Raw genomic sequence first — 13365 nt, 5'->3', positions numbered from 1 at the left:
GATGGATGACTCCCATAATTAACTACCTCAAAATAGAAATGCTCCCCACAGATGAAAAGGAGGCAAAGAGGTTGAAATGGGAGGTGTTCCGGAACTGTAGGTCGATCTCGGACGAGATCTTCTGTGCTGGTCGGGGCTGTTGTGTCCAACTTGGAGATGGTGCTGATCCTTCATCCCCGAAGGGTGGGTGGTACCTGCACGGGACTCCGATGCTTAAGTTAGCAAGGATATTAAGCAGGTATTGAGTACAATCAGAGTATGAGTTATACCTGGGTGCTCCAGTGTATTTATAATGGCGTAGAATGACCTTTCTTAGATAAGATAAGTTAGTTATCTTTATCTTATCTTCAAGTGAGGTCATCTTATCTTCAAGGGAACCGCCTTTATCTCTACGGGCTAGGGCTGCCCTTGGATTTGGGACGTGTTCCTCTATTTGGGCCCTTTGTTTTGGGCTTTTCTGTGACTTGGCCGAGCTCTTTGAGAAGAGGTCGGGTTGTCCTGACCTGAAGAGGTCGGTCGCTTTGTCTTTAGAACATCCCGGGTCAGACAGCTCGACCCAGGGCATGAACAGTGCCCCTGCTCGAGCTCGGTCTTCCTTTTTGAGGTCGAGTCTTTAGTTTTAGGGCTTCGATCCTTCTTTGGTGAAGCCGAACTCGAGCATTTTGTCGATTTCTTTTTTGTAGAGTTCTCCTTTTTTGAATGTGGAACGTTTCTGTTCCGTTTCCTCTGAAAGCGCGCGATTTTGCGTTAGTGCCCTGGCCTTGGGAATGCGCGAGGGTTTTTAACGCCCCCATTAATTGGTTTTCAATGCCCCGTTTCTCTTGCTTTTTTTATTCTGAACTTCACACACGGAGACGGTTTTTTCTTCTTTTTGTAACTTCCTCTTTTCTTTCTCACTTTTGTTTTTTTGGCGATCGTGAGTGCTAGTTTTGCTTTCGACGGCAACTCCTGATCTCTTCATCTTCACTCTCCACGCACTTCTCCTTTTTCAGGTTGGTTCCTCTTCTCTTTTTTGCTTGCCTTGTTCTACTTTCTGGTACAGCAGGGTTTTTGTTTGAGTGTATATTTGAGAAAGTTTGATCCTTTTTGCTTTTCTGTATTTTTTGTTGCTGTGATTTCTGGCTTTTTCTTCTCTGATGTTCCTTTGGCTGTTTGAAGCATCCTAAAGCTTTTGCATGTTGCTGCCTGTTTGTTTTTTGAGTAAAAAGATTGCGCCTTTATCTGTTTTTCCATTTGGTATGTTCTTGCTGTTGGGTGGACTGAGGTTGTAATTTCTATCAACGCTTATTTTGATGACTTTTTTTGCTTTTTGTTGGGACGTGTAAAGATGTAGGCTTGTAGGCTTCCCTGAATCTTTTTTCTGCCTCCAAAGGATGCCCCTGGACTCTGGGTTCTGTCCTGGGGTTTTCCTTTTTATCTGCTGTACCGCGCTTGGAATATGCTGTCCAAGTTGTTTTGATTTCGTCTGGGATGTCTTTACCTTTTTAGTAACCCAATCTTTTTCTTGCTTTGTAGGATTAGTTGGCCATGTCTTCCCGAAAAAATATTGTCGAGGCGTCTTCTGAGGTTCCCGAAGGGATGTCTGATTGGCTGGACTCTCTTGTCTTGCTATGTGTTTCTTTAGTCGATTCAGAATTTTGTGCGACACTTAGAAAGCATCATCGTGTCTGTAGCAGTGCGGATCAGGAGGGAAATTATGAGTTGGTAGCACCTGATTCTGGCGATAGAGTTTGCTTCCCAGTCCTAATCCAGGGGGAGCGTCCCTTCTTCTATGCTTATGACTTCTTTTTTAGCCAAATGAACATCACCTTTCCTTTGACTCCTTTTGAAACTGACCTGTTATGGTCTTGTAACGTAGCCCCTTTGCAGCTCCATCCGAATTCATGGGGTTTCATCAAGATTTTTCAGCTTGTTTGTCAAGAATTTGGCGTTACGCCTTCTCAAACTCTTTTTCTATATCTTTTTGTGTTGACCAAACCTGGGACTACCAAGAAGAAAGCTTCTTGGATTTCATTTAGGTCTGCCCAGGGGCACAACGTTTTTTCCATGTATGACGAATCTTTTCGGGATTTTAAGAACTACTTCTTTAAGGTCCGGGCTGTTGAAGGAGCCTGACCTTTCTTTCTGGATGAAAATAATGAGCCCTGCTTTCCCTTAGAGTGGCAGAGGAACGTTGTGGTATCCTGATATACTTGGGAGATGTTGAGCAAGGTCGAGTAGTCCTTTGTGAGTGTTTTGGAGGATATTTGGGGAGAACCTCCTCACTTGGATACTAAAAAGTCTTTGGGAGATCTGTCCCTTATTCGAACTGCTTTGGGTACTGCCTTGATATATCTTGTTATCTTGTTTTTCTCATGCTTTCTTCCTGGCGTGATGAATTGTTGTTTTTCATTTTGCAGAGATGGCCAAAAATAATGATGCAATGAAGGCCTTCAAGAAGGCGAGGAAAGCTACTGCGGCTCAAAACATCTCGGCCCAGGCTGATGGGGGAGGAACTTTCCAAGCTCCTTTGAAGCCATCCGTGCCGAGCTCTCCTGGCCCGAGGAGAATGATCCCTACAACTCAGGTCCATTTAGTGGATCCCCCTCAATCTTCTACTGCTGTTGTGGTTTCTTCTTCGGCCACCCCTCCTCCAAAAAGACCTCGAACTGTTGAACCTTTCAATCTAGATGCCCCAAATTTTGATCCTGTTGGTTTTGTGGACAGCAGATCGCACTTTATGGTGCTCTTTCAATGGATGATGTATCTCTCCTTCATCACTTAGATTTTATAACTCGAAGTAGTGTCAAGATCACTCATATGGGAGCGGCTTTGTATCGTACTACCCAAAATCTACCTCTGCATGCTACCAAAGCTTTTATGGAGGAAGCTAAGCGAGAATTTGATCGAATGAAGGGTCTCAAGGAGGAGTTTGAAGCGGAGGTGACTAAACTGAAGAAGGAGCTGGAAGGGGAGAAGGCCAGCTCTTTTGCCCTAGCGGCCTCTGTGCGATTGGCTGAGGATGTGGCTTTGAAGCACAAAGAAAGCTATGTCATGTCCTACCGAGAAGTGATGCGTCTTTGGGAGGAGCTGGAGTCGGTCCGGGTTGATTATTCTGAGCTCCAGGGTTATCTTGTGGGCAGCGTAACTGCTGCCTATGAGAACCTGAAGGAACAAGTTCGGGTTATTGCCCCGGAGGCTGACCTTGCCTTGTTTAGCTTGGATAATGTTGTGAAGGATGGCAAAATCATTCCCGAGAACCCTGATAATGATGATGTTGAGCCTCCTCCTGCTCCTTCTACCAAAGTCTCCGTTGTGCCGCCCTCTTCTTCTTAGGCAGCTGAAGTCGTTTAGCCTGAGTCCGATCCTGATGTCCAGATTCTGAACCGGGATGATGGGACGATAGATGCAGTGCCTCTTCAGACTCGTCCTCCTTCACCCCAGGATGCTGCTACGGGGAAACCTTTGGACTCTCTTTGATTATTTCTGATGTATTTGTGTATAGCCCGGCCTGTGGGCTTTGAAGTCTTTTATTTTGTAAATGGTGTTTTGTTGACTGTTGATACTTCTGTTGCTTGTTTAGCAACATTCCTTTGAAAAACAAAGTGGCTTTCGAGCTTCCTGGGCTGATTTAGGTGGCCTTTGAAGCTTGCTATTATCATAACTTAGTAGTTTTTATATCCTGTCTGCTTTGCACATGTCTTGGCACCTTCGTAGGTTTTTGTCTGACATGATCAGCTTGATTCTATGGCCTGACGCTGCTTTCATCAATCTTAAACTGTTGTTTATCGTAATACTGATATTGCCGATTTTTCAACTTGGTTTTTGTTTGTTTGTAGCCCTCCTTTTTGGACCTTACTTAAGGTCACTTCCAAGGGTAGCTTTATCGTGTCGGTTCCTGTCAAATTACTCGGTAATCCTCTTTCTTGGACTTTGTTCAGGTCTCTTTCAGGGATTACCATTGTACCTTTGTATCCTGGACCGACTTCGTCATGTCGGGCTTTGTCAAGTTACTTGATAATCCTCTTTCTTGGACCTTGTTCAGGTCTCTTTCAGGGATTTATCTTTTGTAGCTTTATCTTTCCGGGCCGACTTTGTCATGTCGGGCCCTGTCGAGTTACTTGATAATCCTCTTTCTTAGACCTTGTTTAGGTCTCTTTCAGGGATTTATCTTTTGTAGCTTTATCTTTCTGGGCCGACTTTGTCATGTCGGGCCCTGTCGAGTTACATGATAATCCTCTTTCTTGGACCTTGTTTAGGTCTCTTTCAAGGATTTATCTTTTGTAACTTTATCTTTCCGAACTGACTTTGTCACGTCGGGCCTTGTCGAGTTATTTGATAATCCTCTTTCTTGAACCTTGTTCAGGTCTCTTTCAGGGATTTATCTTTTGTAACTTTATCTTTTCGGGCCGACTTTGTCACGTCGGGCCCTGTCGAGTTACTTGATAATCCTCTTTCTTGGACCTTGTTCAGGTCTCTTTCAGGGATTTATCTTTTGTAACTTTTTGTAGGAGTCCAACTTCCTCATGTCAGGCTCTTCGAAGTTACAGTAATCCTCTTTTATAGGGTTAGCCAGACCTCTTTCCAGGGCTTTACTTATAACTTGGGTTGTTGTGGCTGGTCCGACTTTTTGTGCCGGCGAGTCTTTAAGGTATTTTATAGCAATCCATTTTAGTAGGACCTCGTCAGGTCCTTTCTATGGATCACTTTCTATAACTTCTTGCATTATTCTGTTTTCATCTTTGCCGATTTTGTAGAATTTGGGTTTTAGCACTCATTTTTATCGTGATCACGTAGTGAATTCGATTTTCACTTTCTGTCGACCTGTAGCTTTACAATCGGGCGATGAATGTTTTCAGAATAATACGACTTGAGCATTTGTAGAGAATCTGAACAAATTTTATTAAAAGAAAATGCAAATATACATGAGGAGTTAATTTCCTAAGTCGGGTGATTTGTAGGTCTTGGCGGGGCGCCTCGTTAAAAACCCTTTTTTTTCAGGAAAAAGAGTGTGCCTTGTCCAAGATCTTTTATCATCCCTAGCTATAGTACCTTCTTAGGTTGCAGGCGTGCCATGATCTAGGAAGCTCTCGCCCGTCGAGTTTGGAAAGCCTGTAGTAACCCTTTCCCAGTATTTCTATGACTCGGAAGGGTCCTCTTCAGTTTGCTGTCAGCTTTTCTTCTCCAGGTCGAGTTGTTCCTATATCATTTCGGATTAGGATGAGGTCGTTTTCAGCAAAGGCCCGCTGTATTACTTTTTGGTTGTATCTGGAGGCCATTCGTCGTTTCAGCGCCTCTTCTCTTATCCGAGCTTTTTCTCAGATTTCTGGAAGTAAGTCGAGCTCTTCCCTTTGACGTTGGGAATTAGCTTTTTTGCTAAAATGGATTACTCTGGGTGATCCTTCTTCGACCTCCACTGGGATCATTGCCTCCATTCCGTAGGCTAATCGGAAAGGTGACTCTTTTGTCGTGGAATGTAGAGTCGTTCGATATGCCCATAGGACTTGCGGGAGCTCTTCAGCCCAGGCTCCCTTTGCATCCTGTAATCTCCGTTTTAACCCTGCTAATATAAATTTGTTAGCAGCTTCAGCTTGCCCATTGGCTTGGGGGTGCTCAACAGAGGTGAATTGTTGTTTTATATTCAGGTCGGCCGCTAGTTTTCTAAAGCCTGCTTCTGTGAACTGGGTACCATTGTCTGTAGTGATGGAGTATGGAACTCCGAACCTTGTGACGATGTTTCTATATACGAATTTCCGACTTCTTTGAGCTGTGGCATTGGCTAGGGGTTCTGCCTCGATCCATTTTGTGAAGTAGTCTATTCCTACTATGATGAATTTGACTTCTTCTGATCCTTGAGGAAAAGGTCCGAGGAGATCGAGTCCCCATTTTGCGAATGGCCAAGGTGAGGTTACGCTGATGAGTTCCTCTGGCGAAGCGGTGTGGAAGTTGGCATGCTTTTGACATGGCGAACATGTCCTTACAAATTCTGTGGCTTCTTTCTGTAGAGTTGGCCAATAGAATCCTGCCCGAAGTACTTTTTTGGCGAGTGCTTGCGCTCCGAGGTGATTGCCACAAATGCCACTGTGTACTTCTTCTAGGATATCCTTAGTGTTGGAAGTCGGCACGCATTTTAGCAATGGTGCTGAAATCCCTATTTTGTATAAAGTATTATTTATGATGGTGTAATATTGTGCTTTCCGTTTTAACCTCTTTGCCTCTTTCTCATCTGTAGGGAGGGCTTCTGTTGTGAGGTAATTAATTATGGGGGTCATCCATCCCTGATCACGACCTGATATGGCTAGGACCTTTTCTTCTTCTAAGATTGATGGGTTCTGTAGAATTTCTTGGATAAGGCTTCTATTGTTGCCTCCGGGTTTGGTGCTGGCTAGTTTTGAGAGTGCATCAGCCCAGGCATTCTGTTCTCGGGGTATGTGTCGAATTTCATGCTCTCCGAGTTGTCCGAGCTGTTCCCAGGTTTTGTCCAAGTACTTTTTCATAGTGGGATCTTTGGCTTGGTAGCTCCCTGTTATTTGTGAAGTGACTACCTGTGAGTCACTGAAGATGATAAGTTTTTGAGTTCCAACCTCCCTAGCCAGCTTCAAACCAGTTAGTAGTGCCTCATATTCTGCTTGATTGTTTGAGGCAAGGAACCCGAATTTGAGGGAGAGTTTGATTTGGGTCTCCTGGTCGCTTTCAATTATTACGCCTGTGCCATTTTCCATTTTATTTGAGGAGCCATCCACGTATAGATTCCATTCTGCAGGGATTTTTGGTGTGTCCGTAAACTCCGCAATATAGTCGGCCAGATATTGAGATTTGATGGCTGTCCGAGCTTCGTATTGAAGGTCGAATTCGGACAACTCGACTGTCCATTGCAAGATTCTACCTGCCAAGTCTATTTTTTGTAAGATTCCTTTTATGGGCTGGTTGGTCCGAACTTTAATGGTGTGAGACTGGAAATATGATCGTCGAGATGTTATTATGAGAGCGTAAGCGAACTGTTCTATTTTCTGGTAGTTCTGCTCGGACCCTTTGTAATGCTTTACTGATAAAGTATATAGGTTGTTACCCACTGTTGTCTTCTTGGACCAGTGCTGAGGCTATTGCCCAATTTTCCACTGCGAGGTACAAGATTAGTGGTTCTCCTTCCTGTGGCCGACTTAATATATGTGGCCATCCCAGAAATTTTTTGAAGTATTGGAAGGCTTGCTCGCATTCAGCTGTCCATTCAAACTCCTTTCCCTTCCTTAGAGTGGCGTAGAAGGGGAGAAACCTTATTGCTAATCCAGCCAGGAATCTGGATAAGGCTGCCAACCGCCCGTTGAGTTGTTGTACCTCTTTGATACAAGTCGGACTTTTCATGTCGAGTACGGCCCTGCACTGTCCGGGTTTGCCTTGATTCCTCTTTGTGTGATCATAAAACCCAAGAATTTACCAGCTTCTACTGCGAAGGTACATTTCGTGGGATTGAGTCGCATGTCGTGTCGTCTTATGGTGTTGAATACTTGTGTCAGGTCGGATAATAATATCTCTTCGTTTTGCGTCTTCACTAGCATGTCATCTACGTAGACCTCCATGATCTTTCCATTGTGATCCGAAAAACTTTGTTCATTAATCTTTGGTAAGTGGCTCCCGTATTTTTGAGACCGAAGGGCATAACAATGTAGTAGTAATTTGCCTTTGGGGTTAAGAAAGAGGTTTTTTCTTGGTCGGGTGGGTACATTGGGATTTGGTTATATCCCGAGTATGCGTCCATAAAGGAGAGGTATTTGTATCCGGAGGAGGCATCTACCAGTGCGTCGATGTTTGGGAGTGGATAAGGATCTTTTGGGCAAGCTTTGTTGAGATCAGTATAGTTGGTGCATATTCTCCACTTCCCATTTGACTTTTTTACCGAAACGACATTAGCAAGCCATATCGGGTATTTGACTTCTCTTATGAAGCCTGCCTCCAATAGAGCTCGTACATGTTCTTCCACCGCTTGAGAGCGTTCTGGTCCTAACTTTCTGCGCCTTTGTTGTACCGGCCAAGATCCTGGGTAGACTGCTAGCTTGTGGCACATTAGTTTGGGATCTATGCCTGGCATGTCTGCAGTTGGGAACTTCATGCATAGATACGGAGTCGAGACTATTGCGCCTAGCTGATTTAAAGTTGCCCGACCTATTAGGGCATTGTAGGCTGAGCTTACGTCGACGACGATGTAATCTATTTTGAGTGTTCTTGACTGACTTCCTTTTCCAAAAGTTGTGCGGAGCGAGATGTATCTCATCGGTTGAACTGGGGTATCTCCTAGCTCGAACAGGCTGTCTGGATATGCTCTGAGTTCTTTTTCTTTCAAACCGAGTTTGTCGAAAGCGGTTATGAATAAGATATCGGTAGAGCTCCCCTGGTCTATCAACGTGCGGTGAAGATTTGCGTTTGCCAGTATAATAGTGATGACCATGGGATTGTCATGCCCTGACGCGACGCCGGATGCGTCTTCCTTGGTAAAAGTGATCGCCGGGATGTCGGGTGCTTCCTCCTTTTCCGTGATGTTATATACGTCTTTGAGATGTCTTTTGCGGGATGATTTGGAGGTTCATCTCCCGGCGAATCCGCCGTGTATCATGTGGACATGTCTTTCTGGCATCCGGGATGATCGCGCGGTTGGTCTGACATCTTCTGCTCTTCTTCTTTTCCTTTGTTCATCATCATGGGTGGCCAGGTATCGATCTAGCTTTCCTTCTCGTACGAGCTTTTCTATGGCATTTTTTAAGTCAAAACATTCATTGGTGGAGTGCCCGCGGATCCAATGGTATTCACAATATTCAGTCCGGTTTCCTCCTCCTTTTTTGCCTTTGAGTGGTCGAGCTGGTGGTATTTTTTCTGTGTTGCAAACCTCTCTGTAGACATCCGCAAGAGACACCCGAAGAGGGGTGTAATTGTGGTATTTTTTATTTTCTCTCCATGGCAATCTTCCTTCTTTCTGGAATCATTGTCTTTATCCCGAGAGGTGAACCCGGCCTTTGAGGTCTCTCCTAATCGGGAGTTTTCTTCCATGTTGATGTATTTTTCCGCTCGTTCCTGCACCTCGTTTAGAGATGTGGGGTACTTCTTTGATATAGATTGATTAAAAGGCCCTTCTCGCAGGCCATTGATGAGGCCCATGATAGCGGCTTCTGTTGGCAGGTTTTGTATATCCAGGCATGTCTTGTTGAATCTCTCCATGTAGTTGTGCAGGGTTTCCATTTCTCCTTGTCTGATTCCCAGTAAGCTCGGCGCATGTTTAGCTTTGTCCTTTTGGATGGAAAATCTTGCCAGGAATTTCTTGGCCATGTCATTGAAACTCGAGATGGATCTAGGAGGGAGGTTGTCGAACCATCTAATTGCTGTTTTTGTTAAAGTAGTTGGAAAGGCTTTGCAACGAACTACATATGAGGCGTCGGTGAGATACATTCTGCTCCTGAAGTTGCTGAGATGATGGCTGGGATCCGTAGTGCCATCGTACAAGGTCATGTATTGGAGTTTAAAGTCTTTTGGGATTCTTGTCTTCATGATCTCCTTGGTGAATGGATCTTGCTCCTTGCGGGTGCTATCTTCGGGAATGGATCGACTGGCTTTAGTCTTGACATCGGCTTCAAGTTTTAGGAGTTTGTTCTCCAATTCCCGGCGTCGCCTTATTTCTCTTTGTAGATCCTTCTCGGCCTCTCGTTGACGTAGAGCGTCTTCCTCAAGTTATTTTAACCGATCTTGAAATGCATCCAGGGCTCCCTCGTTTGAGGCGTTCTTATTGTTGATTTTGCGGAGTATCTTTTGGTGTGGAGTCCACGTTTTTATGTGGCGTTCTTTCTTCTAGATATGAGGTGTGATCATTGTCATGATCGTCCACCATGGTAATGGGATAACTTCTGGGTCCCCGGCAACGGCGCCAATATTTCGGGGGGTTACTGAAACTGTAGGTCGATCTCGGACAAGATCTTCTGTGCTGGTCGGGACTGTTGTGTCCGACTTGGAGATGGTGCTGATCCTTCGTCCCCGGAGGGTGGGTGGTACCTGCAAAGGACTATGATGCTTAAGTTAGCAAGGGTATTAAGAAGGTATTGAGTAGAATCAGAGTATGAGTTATACCTGGGTACTCCAGTGCATTTATAATGGCGTAGAATGACCTTTCTTAGATAAGGTAAGTTAGTTATCTTATCTTATCTTTATCTTATCTTCAAGTGAGGTCATCTTATCTTCAAGGGAACCGCCTTTATCTCTACGGGCTTGGGCTGCCCTTGGATTTGGGACGTGTTCCTCTATTTGGGCCCTTTGTTTTGGGCTTTTCTGTGACTTGGCCGAACTCTTTGAGAAGAGGTCGGGTTGTCCTGACCTGAAGAGGTCGGTCGCTTTGTCTTTAGAACATCTCGGGTCAGACAGCTTGACCCAGAATATGAACAGGAGGCGCAGTACTTCACTATCATAAACAATACTCTATACAAAAGAGGGATCTCAATACCATTGTTAAAATGTGTGCCGACTTCCAACACAAAGGAAGTTTTAGAAGAAGTACACAGTGACATCTGTGGCAATCATCTCGGGGCACAGTCGCTCACCAAAAAAGTACTCCGGACAGGATTTTATTGGCCAACTCTACAAAAAGAAGCCACAGAATTCATAAAGGCATGTCCACCATGTCAGAAACATGCCAACTTTCATATCGCCCCGCCAGAGGAACTCATTAGCGTAATTTCAACGTGGCCATTCGCAATATGGGGACTCGACCTTCTCCGACCTTTCCCTCAAGGAACGGGACAAGTCAAATTCCTCATAGTAGGGATAGACTATTTCACAAAATGGATCGAGACAGAACCTTAGCTCATGCCACCACTCAAAGAAGTCAAAAATTCCTATATTGAAACATTGTCACAAGGTTTGGGGTTCCATACTCCATCACCACAGACAACGGTACTCAATTTACAGATACGAATTTCAGAAAATTGGTGACCGATTTGAACATAAAACACCAATTTATGTCCGTAGAACACCCTCAGGCCAATGGACAAGTAGAAGCTGCCAATAAAGTCATATTGGCCGGGCTAAAATGAAGATTACAGGACACAAAGGGAGCCTGGGCCGAAGAGCTCCCACAAGTCCTATGGGCATATCGAACAACGCCATATTCCACCACAAAGGAATCCCCTTTCAGATTAGCTTACGGATGGAGGCAATGATCCCAGTAGAGGTCGAAGAAAGGTCGCCCAGAGTGATCCATTATAGTGAAGAGGCCAATTCCCAACTTCAAAGGGAAGAACTCGACCTACTTCTAGAAATTCGAGAAAGAGCTCAAATCAGGAAAGAGGTATTAAAACGTCGAATGGCTTCAAAATACAATCAAAAGGTAATACCGCGAGGTTTTGCCGAGAATGACCTCATCCTAATCTGAAATGATATCAGAACAACTCGACCTGGAGAAGAAAAGCTGGCAGCAAACTGGAAAGGACTCTACCGAGTCATAGAAGTACTTGGAAAGAGCTACTACAGACTGTCCGAACTAGAAGGGCGAGAGCTCCCCAGGTCATGGCACGCCTGCAGCCTAAGAAGATACTACAGTTAGAGGTAATAAAGATCTTAGGATAAGGTACACTCTTTTTCCTGAAAAGGTTTTTTAATGAGGTGCAAAGCCAAGATCTACAAAATTACTTGACCTATAGGGATAAAACTCCCACATGTATATATGTGCATTTTTCTTCTGAATAAACTTTTTTAGATTTTCTACAAATTCTCAAGACGCATTAGTCTGAAACGCTAAAATCACCCGATTATAAAGCTACAAGATCGGTAGAAAGTGAAGATCAAAATTCACTGTCCGACCACAATAAAGATAAAAAAAGATGAAAACCAAATTCATCAAAAGGTCAACCAAACAAGGATCAAACATGACTTCGACAAAATCGGCAAAGATGAAAAAGCGACAAAATAGAATAATGCGAGAAGTTATCGAAAGTGATCCATAGAAAGGACCTGACGAGGTCTTAATAAAATGGGTGGCTAAAAATAACTTAAAAGACAAGCTGACATAGAGAAGTCAGACCAGTCAATCACAATAACCAAAGTTATAAAAAGTCAATCCCTGAAAAGAAGCCTGGCCAGCCCTAAAAAAGAGGATTACTAAAAATAACTTAGAAGGGACCGACGCAAAGAAGTCGACCCCAAAATCACAAAGTTATAAAAAGTAATCCCTGAAAGAGACCTGACAAAGGTCCAAGAAAGAGGATTACTAGAAATAACTCATAAGGGACCGACATGATGAAGTCGGCCTTCCACGAACAAGTTATAAAAAGTAATCCCTGAAAGAGACCTGACAAAGGTCCAAGAAAGAGGATTACTAGAAATAACTCATAAGGGACCGACATGACGAGGTCGGCCTCCCACAAGCAAGTTATAAAAAGTAATCCCTGAAAGAGACCTGACAAAGGTCCAAGAAAGAGGATTACTAAAAGTAACTTATAAAGGACCGACATGATGAAATCCCCCCCCCCCCCACAAAACAAGTTATAAAAAGTAATCCCTGAAAGAGACCTAACAAGGGTCCAAGAAAGAGGATTACTAGAAATAACTTCAAACTGAAGTAAGGAAGTCTACATACAGGTCGGACCCAAACACCCACAACCTCAAAAAGAATCAAGCCACAAGTATGAAAATACAAGGGCAATCCAAAGAGGTCGGGCAACAAGGTTCCAACACTCTCAAAAACCTAAAGAGGTACCAGACAGATGCAGATAAACGTGTCATAAAAAGCACAAGTTATAATAATAACAAACTCAAGAGGCCACCAAAATCAGCCCCAAGAGCTTGAAAGCTACTTTGTTTTTCAAAATAAAGTTGCTAAATAAGCAACTGAGAAAGTAGCAAAAAGTCAGAACCACCAGTTACAAAATATAAAATGTTCAAAAGCCCACAAGCCGGGCTATCTACACAAACATTCAGAATAATCATTAAGGACCCGAAGACTTCTCAAAAGCATCAACACGGGGTGAAGGAGGGTGAGTCTGAAGAGGCACCGCATCCACTGTCCCATCATCCCGGTTCAAGATTTGACAATCAGGTTTCGATTCAGGATGACCAACCACAGCTGAAGGAGTTAAAGAGGTCGGCACAACAGAGGTTTTGGTAGCAGGCATTGAAGGAGGGACGACGTCATCATCATTAAGATCATTAGGAACAATTTTTTCTACTTTCACGACGTTGTCCAAGCTGAAGAGAGTAAGGTCGAGCTCGGGTGCAAGAACCCGAACCTACTCTTTCAAGTTCTCGTAAGCAGCATTTACACTGCCTACAAGGTGACCCTGGAGCTCGGCATAATCAGCTCGAGCAGACTCTAAATCATCCCTGAGACGCATCATCTCCCTATAAGTCGTGACATAG

This window comes from Arachis stenosperma, chromosome 9 (genome assembly GCF_014773155.1).
Source record: "Arachis stenosperma cultivar V10309 chromosome 9, arast.V10309.gnm1.PFL2, whole genome shotgun sequence".
Lineage (NCBI taxonomy): Eukaryota > Viridiplantae > Streptophyta > Magnoliopsida > Fabales > Fabaceae > Arachis > Arachis stenosperma.
Note: the sequence above shows the minus strand (reverse complement) of the source record.